The sequence below is a fragment of the Marmota monax genome, unplaced genomic scaffold (genome assembly GCF_021218885.2).
Source record: "Marmota monax isolate L192 unplaced genomic scaffold, Marmota_monax_Labrador192_F-V1.1 WCK01_AAM20220418_F8-fsc00118, whole genome shotgun sequence".
Lineage (NCBI taxonomy): Eukaryota > Metazoa > Chordata > Mammalia > Rodentia > Sciuridae > Marmota > Marmota monax.
The window spans coordinates 4,284,730-4,297,186 of record NW_026695231.1 but is presented as its reverse complement, the minus strand read 5'-3'; the positions used below and the strand labels follow the sequence as shown (position 1 = coordinate 4,297,186).

The 12,457-nt window shown below is 38.8% G+C and overlaps 1 protein-coding gene across 24 annotated transcripts in view; it reads left to right on the top strand.

Moving 5' to 3' along the window:
* The window catches only part of Esrrg (estrogen related receptor gamma), a 601,476-nt gene that overhangs the window by 172,801 nt on the left and 416,218 nt on the right, over positions 1 to 12,457 (top strand). For 18 of the 24 annotated variants that reach the window (XM_046438414.2, XM_046438420.2, XM_046438413.2 and 15 more), the window contains one exon: positions 7,159 to 7,250. The gene's annotated coding sequence lies outside the window, so the exon portion shown is untranslated. Of the gene's footprint in view, positions 1 to 3,099; positions 3,191 to 7,158; positions 7,251 to 9,943; positions 10,074 to 12,457 lie in introns of those variants that run through there. The other 6 variants (XM_046438415.2, XM_046438424.2, XM_058577064.1 and 3 more) reach the window with 3 other exon arrangements.

The following is a 12,457-nucleotide window of genomic DNA, read 5'->3' as shown; positions in this document are numbered from 1 at the left end:
TAAATATGTTAAGAGCTCTCATTTTAATTGTATAATATCGATACTGTCTTTATAGTTAATTTCCTTGACAAGTCGTAGGGCATATGGATTGGATTCTTCATATATTTCTAACGTGGAAATGATTCTAAATTGGAACATCTCATTTAGGTGACATCACTGAAAGGAGAGAGAGGAAGCTGCCCCCTGTATTGCAAGTTTATGGAAGGAGCACAGCTTTACAGCTGATAAGTATTGGAATGAATTGCCCAGACACACAGAACCAAAGATTCTCAAGTGAAATAAAAACTGTGGGTGAGAAAGCAGTATCATATGAGATCCCCTATGTCTGTCTTCCCCAGTTTGATCAGTCCTCATCCCTGGATGTATCATATCCAAGAAAGGTAGGAAAGAAAATAGCTTTAAAAAAGAGGAGAAAGAGTCTTGAGTGTAGTCATGATGATTCAAATGTCAAATACTGCCTCCCCCTAAAATCTAATGGTTCAAACATAATAAAAATTATTTTTGTTTCATTACATAAAGTCCATAATGAGTATTCCTGATTGGGATGAATCTCTTTCAAGTGGCAATGTGAAGACAGACCTCCTGTCTTGGTGGCTCTCTGACTTTGGTGTGTGGAAGTCAAGGTAGCAGAAAGGACAACATGTGGGATATGGGGTGAGGAAGGGTTTCATGTACCACCTATGGAGAGACTCCCATCACTCCTCTTTCTGCATGGAGGAAACTCAGTCCCATGACAACATAAGTTCAGGGGTGACCAGGGAAATCAGTCGAACTATGTGCAAAATAACAAGGAGTTTGGTGAACTACTGGTTAGTCTTCATCATAAAGGAAAAAAAAAAAAGATGGGGATTAATGTGGGACACTGTATAGTATTTTTTATTTGCCAGGAAGGATATGATGAAATCAAAGCCTTTTACAATGATGTGGTAGAAAACTGGCTGTTTAACTGGTGTGTGTGTGTGGGGGGGGGGGTGTTGGGGATGGAGGGCAACCTCGTCTGATTTCTGTTGTTTGCCAAGTTTCTTCATATAAATACTAGATAGTTTCAAGCTACAAACATGAGTTCACCGAATGTGGAATTGGGAAGAGATGCAGAGGCCTAACTAACCCCTATAAGCTGGAACAAACCACCATAGCCCTTCATGCTCCTGATGAATTCTGAGAAAACACATCTGAAGCAGCCCATTTGTGAGAAAGAAATGAATGTGCATTTTCCCCTTGGTATTTGACCCAGGGGAAGGTTTGTTTCAAAGTGGATCTCTTTATCTCTGAAAACACATTGATATGATATACTCATATCAACAACAGACAGGGGTGATACACTTTTGAGTCAGAGAAAAAATAAGACCAAGGGCACTCATGAGGTGTCAAGGCCACCATCTGTAGGGAGCTGTGGGCTATATATAAAGTGCCTAGAACAACTTTCCAAGGAGTGTCCTGAGAAGTCAGATGTCACTTCTGGAATCTGTATATATATATATATATATATATATATATATATATATATATATATATATATTGCATTAATAATTTTCTTGGAATTTAGTGTGATCATTCCCGTCATTGTTTTCCAAGAAGGGGGAAAGTCTTGGAGATGGGATGGATAATGGTGATGAGAGAAAAGAGAGGCCAAGAATGTTCCTTTGTGTCTGCAAAGATATAACGTGAGCCAATCTGTGGGGTTTTTTTTCTTTTGAGGTGCTGAGGATTGAACCTGGGGTCCCAAGCATGCTAAGCACATGCTCTACCATGGAGCCACATCCCCAACCCCTGATCTGTATTTTAAGACAACAACCCTAAAGCTCAAATAGATATTCAGATCTCAGTTGGCTAATTTAGATGATTATTAATAGACCAATGGCTGTAGGTGGATCCTTCTGAAATTTTCCACCATTGCTTCTCTGTTTTTGCTGTCCAAACCGTCAGGCCATGTTTTGACCAGTTTGATTTACTCTTAGCATTCTGTTTGATCTGTGTAGATATAAAGTGGTGTTTCAGCGGTGTTTCAGTGGTGTTTCACCCAATACTGGTCCAGGTGGGTCAAGACTCCTGATGAACTAGGTTGGCATTAGCCCAGGGCTTTTGCTGTGAGTGGTCTTGTTTTCGGAAGTTCTAAAGACATGTCCTCTCTTGAACTGAGGCTGTTGTCTGAGTCTTCACTGTAAAGACCCAGGATTTGTTTGAGGTGCTTATTGTTTTGTTTATATTAGGCAGTTGACGTCAGCATCACTAAGATTCTGGTCCATTACGTATTTGGAATACCAGCGGAGGCAGATCCAAAGCTAAGGTTGAATCAAATCTGTGGTGTATTTGATTCCCTTCAGTTCCTGGTTTATGTTAAGCTAGTTGCTATTTTTAGAAAGTACTAAAACTGGTAATGACAGACTCAGGTATTGAGGACTCTCCAAAAGTTAATTCGTTTACTTAGTAAATACTAATGAGCCATCCTGGGGAGCAGATCTCCTCCTGTATTTTCTAATCATGGTGAAAATTAAACATCTCTGAAACTAACTTCTCTCATGCCAACCCACTCCATTGAATTTTTCCTTAACTGAGCGCTGCCAAAATTCAGAACTAGGCCTTGGCACACCCGTTTTGATCAGACCAGCCATCAGAATCATAATGTCCTAAGTACAAAGCCCACTAATTGAATTTCATTCACTGGACTTGAAATATAGCAGCCAAAGGCAGAGAACACTGTCGGCTGTTTTTTTTATGAGGACCGGAGTCTAAAGTCATTTTTAAAATGTGAGTGATGCAATTTCTTGTATCTCTCTTTTAAAATGCTACTTGGTAAACAGTGTTACAGATTAGTGTATTTGTAATTTAAATGAAGACAATACATCAAGCCCAATCTGAAAAGAAAGGAGAAGTTTAGGAAATGATTCATTCCTCCTTTTGTGTGCGGTCTACTGTAGAAAATGATAAATAAATAGGTGAGGAGAAAAGGGGGGAAAAGGTTTGTGGATTTTAGGAGACAAAATTGAACTATTTCTAAAACAAGAGTCAGTCTCAAATAGCTAAATCTTTGTTTTCTTCAAGCACACTAATAAATTCTGCCTAATTCATTTTTTATTTTCTCTTGGGGTCTGCTTGCAGATTTGCCTCAACGAAGGAAGCATCATGTTACATCTTTTAAATAATTGATGGCTCTCAGTCCAAGCCAGCTTGAAGGAAATTCTGAAAATAGGTACTGATTGAGCAAATGCCTCCTTCCTCCCCACATTCCCTCCTCAGCATTCTCTGCACTTATCTTCCTTTAATAAAGCTCGCTCTTTCCTTCCTCTTTTGTTTCATGGCCTCCTTGATGGAGCAAGTGATGCTATCATTTCGGTTTGGACTTTACCTGGTACCGAGTATTTCTCTTACCACTCTATTTTATTAAAGATGGAGGGAGCTGTTCTATTGTAAGTAGACGGATGTAATGAAAAGTTTTTAATGAATCAGTAGAAATGTCATAATTACCACCAGAGATGGTTTGTTGGGACAACTGAGCTCAGAACTTGCTCCGCTGAAGTTTTGCAGTGTGTTCTTTCCAAGGCTGAGGTGACCCTGAAAGCTGGGTTAGCTGTGGCCTTGTCCACCTCCCAGCTGTTCCTGCAGGTTCTGAAGCAGTGAGCAGTTTTCCCCAAGAGAGAGAAGAGCATCTCCATCTTATCTCACTGTGGGTGTCATTAACCATCATCTAAGACTTGGAAAAGCCATTACGGTTTTCAGGCAGCTGTGGTTGGTAGAACATTAGAGGGGCCCACAGTGATGCTGGCTTCGAGTCACCACCTTTTGAGTCCTGTTGTCTTCCAGGACCTCCTTCTCCTTGCTTGTAAAATGAGGGCTCTAGGGAGAATCTGCTGTAAGGCCCTTATCAGCAATGGTCTTCTTCCATCCTCCATGGAATGGGATGATAAACCAAGGGGAGGTTGCACTCCTTTTGATTTTGAGTATATGAATGGTGTTCCAAGTTTGAGTGAATGGAAGCTATGTGATCTCTCTGTGCTAACCTCCTTGTTTCTTTCCATCATTTTCTTAGTCTTTCTACATTCCCAGGGTTAAAGTGGAAGGAGAATATTTTGCAAAGTGCTAGACTCAAAAAACTTGGCTGAGTTAAGGAAGAAATCCTTTATTTTTTTAAAAAAATACTCTGCCCTCACAGAAATGCTTTCCCTACGTTTCTCAAATTGCAACAGAAAGTAGGCAGGAAGACATAACTGTGGGGTGGCAAATATTGGGAGAGCTAAATCTGTAATTCTGTGTTTGAGCTCAGTGTCACTGAGAGAAAGCCTTACATTGTGTCAATCACTGGAGGAGCTGTATCTGAATGGATGGGTTATTGTCTGCTTTTAAAACTATTACCATCTCTGACCCACTGTTCCTTTCAAGGGACATCACATAGATACTATCATTCTGTTTTCTCTCTCGTTAGAGCTAGCTCTCTGGGATCTGAACCCTTCTCTTCTCCACATCTTTCCAGCAATCAGTAGCTCACTTGCACTGGATAAAGTTTTCTAACTGCTATTATTGAAATCCAAAAAAAAAAAAAAAGAGTCTTCAAATAATCAAAGCTATTTATACTCACACAAAAACCATATGGTAGGGAATCTAGAAGCTGAAGAATCTCTTCTTTGTCTTTTACTCACTGACTATATACTAAGATTAAAAGTTCAAAGGAACTGTTTTGTTTCTCCTTTTTCCTCTTTTTCATTTTTTTTGTTTGTTCAAATTAGTTATACATGACAGTGGACTGCATTTTGACACATAATGCATAAATGGAGAATATCTTCTACTACTTTGGATTAAACAGAGGGGAGTGCAGGAAGGGGAAGGAGGTATGTGGAGAGAAAGAATTAGTAGAATGAATTGGACATGATTGCCTATGTGCATATATGATTATATGACTGGTATAATTCTATATCATGTACAACCAGATGTCAGTTGAGCTGCTATGAACATTGATGTGGCTGCTTCGTTATAGTATGCTGATTTTAAGTCCTTTGGGTGTAAATCGAGGAGTGGGATAGCTGGTTGGTTCCATTCCAAGTTTTCTAAGGAATTTCCATACTGCTTTCCATAATGGTAACTGAACTTTTAAAGACAGTTTACAATAGTATTTTTTCTCGATTCTTTAGTAAATTATCCACAGTGTGGAAATCTTCCACCTGGGTTGATTGTCACAACTTAAAACAATTAATCTGGGGAAATGTATACTATATTTTATCCTCAGAGGCCATTATAGCAGTAACAGGAACTAATTCCATGTGCTCTTCTGATGTCTGCATCATTTTCCTCACCTGTAAACCCTGAATCTACTGAGTTGAGTTCCTCTGCTCAAAGAGGTTATATATGGGGAAATGAGAAGAACTGGATCCCAAAGCCATTATTACAATTCTAACATCATTTTGTATTTTTGTCAATTTCAGAGGTGAAATTTCACAAGTAGTATATTTTAAAAATTATCTAGAAATCTACAATCACATTGATCACGACCATTGTCCATATTACAACAACAGCAACACACCTGTTGGAATCAGCACCTGCAGGATTTTGTTGACTCATGTCCTTCTTTGGTCCCTCTCAAGTCCTTAGCTTTCTTTAAAAAATAAATGACAACCTAAATTAGCTCCTGTGGGGCATCTATCCCAGTAGTGCCAATTAGGTGGGTTCTCTCCTATTTTTTTTATACTTATAAAAATTATAGTTTTTTTTTTTTAAATAGAACTCCTTTGTTTACAATCCTAGAAAATGAATATATTTGGATTCTTGAGTCTTCATATCTTTTTTCCATTCATGACTATATCAAAACTATCCCCTACTTTTTTCTACAAAGCAGCTTCCTATCTTTATTCTAGACCCTGTCAAATTCTAATCTATACCAGGAGCTTCCTTGGTCTCTAGACTGAGTTGGTCTTCAGCTTTGATTCTGTGCAAGAATTTATTTCAAAATTATCCCTTTGTTTTCTAGCACACAAATAGTTTCTCTTTGGCATTTTTGAAGCAAATGATCAAAGCATGATTCCAGTTGGTTTTTCCAGTATTGGGGTGTTGAGACAAAGTTGAGACTGAAAGGTTAATCTTGTTTGTCAAGGATTTGACTTTTTTTTGTTCTTGAAAGAAAATGGGCAAGGTGTGGGTTTGGAGGGTGTCTTAGTGAACAGATTTAGAAGCCCCTCTGAGAGTCTGAGAGCCATTTAATGGCAACACAACCTTCTCTAAAATGTTCCCCGGTGTCCAGATTTATCATATTCATGTCTCAAGAAGGATGATAGGAAATGGACCGGGGCCACTTGGATAATCAGTTTCACCACCTCGTTTATGTAATAAATTGTACCAAAGTGTTCACCAAACCAATCATTAGGGTATATCTGTCACTTCTGGGTCACAACCTTCCCCCTTTCTTCCCTGAGCTGTAAGTTCAGCACAGAATCCCCCTGGATATCTAAAGGATCATTTTGTTGCTCTGAACAGTCCTTGTATTGTGTGGGTGAAGATATGAGAACTAAGTTAAATCATATGGAGTTACCATTGTTGTAGGTCAAATTTGGGAAAGTAGTGACAATGAGGTTCAACCCAGTAGCTTCCTTTGATAGATGCTCTTCTTAAAACAGCATTGATGCATGTTTGTTTAAAATCCACTGTGGAATTATTTGAAACAGAAGCTTCAAGTTTTTCCATGAGAAAACTTGTGCTTTTCTTCCTGTTGCCTTTTGTCTTTTCTGAGAATCAGAGCAATAGGAAGCAAAGCCCTCATATTTTGAGACAAATGTGAAATAAATGAAAAATCCATTGGTCTTAGAAGAATTTATTTTTTTCGGAAAATTATAAATGTATTTAATGGAAAAATGCTTTGAAACCCTAACCAGAGCATTCACTATAAATAAGAGAGAGTGGATGATTAATAAATCTGATAAAGCCTAAGAAGGAAGAAAACTTAAAATAAAAATGAGGATTGTACCTTCGTGTGAGTGTTAATACAGCCCCGAGTATATATATAGGAAAATCAAAGACTTGCTAAAGGCAGAGCATACTAAGTCATAGCTATTAATGTGTGCTTAACTCTATTGCCTGGGAGATTTTATTAAATGCAGCGGCCACGAAAATTGACCTCACTTTTTTTTTTTTTCCTTTTTTGGGTTGGATGCTTGCTCACGTCACATAAATGAATAGAGCTGACAATCTACTGGTTCATCAATGAAACAATATTAAATTATGAAGATGTAAGAAAAAAATCCTACGCTAACAGTGTTGCAGTTTGCAAGGTAAGCTGTCCCCTACCAGATAGGAGATATTAATGTTCTTTAAAAATCTACACAATACCATGCCAGGTGATATACACTAAAGGGTTAAGTGGCCTCCGTGTCTCTCTCCCTCAGTGTTGTGCTGACAAGTGTTTTATAAGTAACAAAAATGAAGAGACTGTGATGTTTTCCTCATTATGTCTTTTAAAATGCAAAATCATTTTGATGCTTTTAAAATGTTATCTATTATGAAACAGTCTGACAAATTGGACTTTACTGAGTGTATGTTGCCTGATCCCACAGTGATTTTGCCTTTGTTTCTGGTGATTCACTACGTTGACCAGTAAGCAGTGGCTAATTCTTGTCTTTCGGTTATGTGCAAGAAGTAAAATATTATTTTGATTTACATTTTCTCTTGTGCTTTAGATAGGAAGCCCTATCTTCTGATTCTAGCTTATGTGAATTTGCTGAAGGTTCTTTATGTCATTAGTTACCAATTGAGTACTTGTTGGTTTTTTTTTTTTTTTTTTTTTTGCCCCCAAGAATATTCAAAGGCTGAGTTCATACTGCATTTTTTTTTTTTTTTTTGGTACTAGGGATTTAACCCAGGAGTGCTTAATCACTGAGCCATATCCCCATCCCTTTTTATTTTTTAGTTTGAGACAGGACCTCACTAAGTTGCTGAGGGCCTCACTAGGTTGCTCAGGATGGCTTTGAACTTCTGATCCTTCTGCCTCAGCCTCCAGAGTTGCTGGGATGACTGGTGTGCTACACCACTCTCAGCTGCATTCCATTTTTGAGGGAAAATCATGTAATGCCTATTTTCTGAAGTTCCCAACAACTACTCAGTCCTATGAATTACCCATCTCCTTCACTTGGATCTAGGAACCCTGTAATAACAACTGTCACAGGAGGATGACAGTATGGAACAGATCTTTTGTTGGAGTTTCTCTGCCTTCTCTTTCTCTCCATGACACTCTCACATAGGTGTGTCAATCAGCAAGGGTGGACAACCACTGCCTCTTCCAAGGCAGGATCAGTGATTCATTGGTTTCCCTGGTACCTATTGTGGTGTCCAATGGAGCAGTATATAGGGATCCGTGTGCACTTGTTCCCTGTGGCATTTCTCCATGGCATTTGCTACTGTACTCTCTGGAGTAAGTCAGATTTCTGAACAGCATTCAGCAGATTACTGCTTCCATGTTGAAAATAGTACATTGGAAGTAGAATTACCTTTTTCATGGCACCCAAGTTGCTTAATTCATAAATTGAGAATAACTTAGGCAGTGGGAGAATATGTTTCCATGTTTGCAGTGGATTGGAATGAATGTGGTATTCATTCTGCTTAAGCTCAAACTCTCCTAAAGTGGAGTTCTGGCCCCATATCATTCAGTTACACGATTCTGGGATATCATCTGTTGTTTTGTGTAGCATCAGTTTGGTTTTAAGTATTGGTGGTACTTAAATCTACTTGTTAAAAACTACAGGTGTGCCCTGCTTTAAGGAAACTTGGATATGCTTCAGATTCACACTTGCCGTGCCATGGCATGAAGGGGCAGTTATTTGCACACTAAAAATGTCTTGGCTTTATAAAATAATTTATCACCAGATTCCTTTAAATAACCAACTCTCTCAGAGCATTTAAAATATGATTTGATTTGAAAAATCAATGGTTACTCACTCCACTTTCCAAGAACACATCTACTCTAAAATGTGGGGCAGTTGAAGGGGGGCAATCAAGTAGCAAGGAATGAGGGTCTTGAGTAAGCCGAACAGGAATTAATTTTTTAATTTAGAAACACACTTACTTTTTCTAGAATTTTCAGGGGAGGCCACCTTCACCTTTCTCACCTCCAGAGTACATAAAGAAAGGAAGAAGGGGCGGGCCAGTTTGAGTTTGGAAAAGAAGAAATCTATTTCTCTGGTGGGTTCGCATTCTGCATTATGCATGTGCGTAAGAGTGAGGTTTGCTTTGATCCTGACTATTAAAAGTTTATTTTTAAACTCAGACTGGGCAGGAATCCAGCGATGCTCTTTCCCCTGCAACACATCCTGGGTTTCAGGTCCCCAGCCTGGCAGAATGCGACTAAGCAGCCGGAAGTAGTTGAAAAGTGTGGAGACTTGACGGGTGCTGAGGGTTTGTTCCCCCCTTCCTGCCCTCCATTTTTGAAATTCAAATTGAATGCAATTTTCAGCTCATTTGAGCCAGAATATACTGTTGCTGAGCTTCAGTGGCTCTTAAATTCAAACTCACGGGAGAAAACAGATATCATCTGTCACAGAGGGTGGGAGAAAGAAGACTCCCGCATTTTATTCAGGGGAGGCAGAGCTCTAGTAACTAATTCAAAGCTTTCTGACTAATCGGTTAATCATTCACCAGCAAACTGATCAAGTAATCAATTAAACCTTTTAGACACCCATCCTATGAAATCTTGAGTAGTTTCCCCCTTGCTTAAAAAAAAAAAATGTTCCGGTCTATTTTTATATTGTTGATATTTTCATACCTATTTTGCAAACTGAGATGGAATATCTAGGTGGTCTTTTTTTTCTGCACTTCCTGACTATTTTTTATTGTTTCCATCTTTAATGTCTCTGTCAATGTTATTTACTTATGATTGAGAATTAGCAGAAGGCTTAATGCTGGTAAGTAGGGCCAAATTTTGCAATTTTTTTTTTTATTAACAGACTCTCTGAAAATATGCTTCTTTCTCTAGGCAAATATAAGTACCAGTGAAAAAAAGAAAGACCCACTCATATGGTTCTGGAGTTTGCAAGTGTGTCTAATCTGCAAGGTGGATATTTCAGAGGTCTTGAGAATGCCTCTTGATGAATTTCTGCCACTGGGTATGTGCCCAGGGAATGCAAATGAATTTGAACAATGATAGTCTAAAATTTCGCCTCTGATTTCAGAAAGAATGTGATGTGGCAATTTTGATCTTGAAATGTAGGTTATATGCTTATCCATGACTGTTTTAGTGTAAGTCAAGATTTCCATAGGAACAGGAAGGCTATTCACTTTCTCTTGCTATTTTACCTTTTACCCCCTTTTTCCCTCAGGATCCATGAGACACAAGTAATTATGTTATTTCAAAGTAAGTGGGAGTAAAAAATTTGATCTCTAAATACTGTTAGTTCTAATGAAGTCAGTTTATAGTAATGCCACCTATGGTAGGTAAGTGTGTGATTGACCCTATATATTTATGCACACACGCTTGTATGTGTGTTTACATGTCTCAGGGATCTCTGAGAATGTGACAGCAGGAACCTCCAAATGTTTGCTTTTACATTAATAAAGTTATCAACCCCTTTATCCTCTTAATGGTAATGTGCTTATGTATTAGAGTCCTGGTAGAAAACATTGACTTCATTTCCTTTAGAAGGAACGATACCCTGACATATTAACCTATGTTTCTCTATTATATGCCTTCACGAAGCTATTGACCTATACTACAAGAAGTCAGAAACTACTGTGAAACTAAAGACTGTGAAATTGCGATTTATAGTAAGAAATGCATATTTGGTTTCTCTGCCCCCCAGTTCCTGACACTCCCTTGGAACTCTTAATCCCTAGGGATTTCCTGTGCGACTGACAGGAGTGTCTTTTCTTCTAATGAGGCCACTCTTGTTGGGCTCCTGGGTGGAAGTGGGTCACCAAGCCCAAGATCAGAAGCTCTGAACTTTCAACCCCACCTCCTGTCCTCCAGGAGCAGAGAGGAGCTGGAGAGTGAGTTAATAGCCTGTTGTGCCTACTTTGAAAAGCTTCCATGAAAATCCCTTCACTGCAGGGATGAGAGCTTCCAGGTTGCTGAATGGTAGAGGTCCTGGGAAGGTGGGCACTACAGAGAGTGGGAAGCTCTGTGTCCCTTTCCACAAAGCTCTCCCCAGTTCCTCCTCATCTGTGTGTCTGTGCCCTTTGTAGTTCCCTTTATTGACATAATAAACTGGTAAAAGTAAGTAATTCTTTGAGCTCCATTAGCTACTCTAACAGATTAATCAAATAAGAGAAGGGTGTCATGGAAAAAAAATCTCATTTGTAGCCAAGTCAGCCGGCAATTGTGGGTAGCCAACAACTTTTGACTGGTATTTGAAGTGGAGGTCAATCTTTTGGGACTGAGCCCTCCATCTGTAGCTCTTTCCAGGTAGATGGTGTCAGCCTCAAGTCAGACTATAGTCACTTGGTGATTGCTGAGGAATTGATATGTATGTAATACCTAAGACATCTGAACCCAGAAGTGTTTTGTGTTGGGTGAAAGAGTACGAAAAACAGTTTGACTTTTACTGTGTTACTGTATCTATCTTGACAAGGGATCTACCTTTTTAGCTAATTACTAAAGTAGTTAATGGAGATTTAGTTTTCCTATTTAAATATCTTCTGGCTTCTGGTTTGAAGTTGTTATTGTTATTATTACCACTAGGGATTGAACCCAGGGATGCTTAACTCCTGAGCAACATCCCAGCCCGTTTTTGTATTTTATTTAGAGGCAAGGTCTTGCTGAGTTGCTTAAGGCCTCGCTAAGTTGCTGAGGCTGGCTTTAAACTTGCAATCCTCCTGCCTCAGCTTCCAGAGTTGCTGGGATTACAAGTGTGCCCACTGCTTCTGGCTCAAGTAATTATTGAGTGCTTACTATGTGGCAGACATTTACTGAACTAAGATTTTTCAGTTGTGGTTCTCAACCTAAGTGAGATAGACATAGGAGATGAAATGTCAGATCCATCTAAAATATGCACTTTGTCCCTGCCCTTTTCCACAGTTAATAATTAATGGTATAAAATAGATATACTCTAATTTGGTATTGGGAGAAAGGATAGTATGCAAAACAAGTTAGTGGCTAAGATAATAAAATGTGCACATTGAAATGTTAAATGTATAGTATTCTCCAAAAATGCTAACAAAATTGGGCAAAGGAAGGGCCAATGAGGTGCTGATATCCTGCAAGAAGGCACTGTGAGGTAAGCAAGCCAGGGATCAATGGAGGGAAAGAGAGAACAATCCAGGAGGTGGGCACAGCAGGACTCTAAGAGAAAGTTCTACTGAGAAGCCTAAGTGAAGTACCCTTGGGGAGAGCTCACTAGTGCACAAGAGCCTGTTTCTACCAAGAAATGCAGTTATTTCATTTCTAGGAATTATGTGAGCCAGTGTTTATTTAATATTATTAAATATTAAATTATATATTTACAAAAACAATTATGTTAAACTGAAAGTAATAAATACTCAAAACTTTTCATTT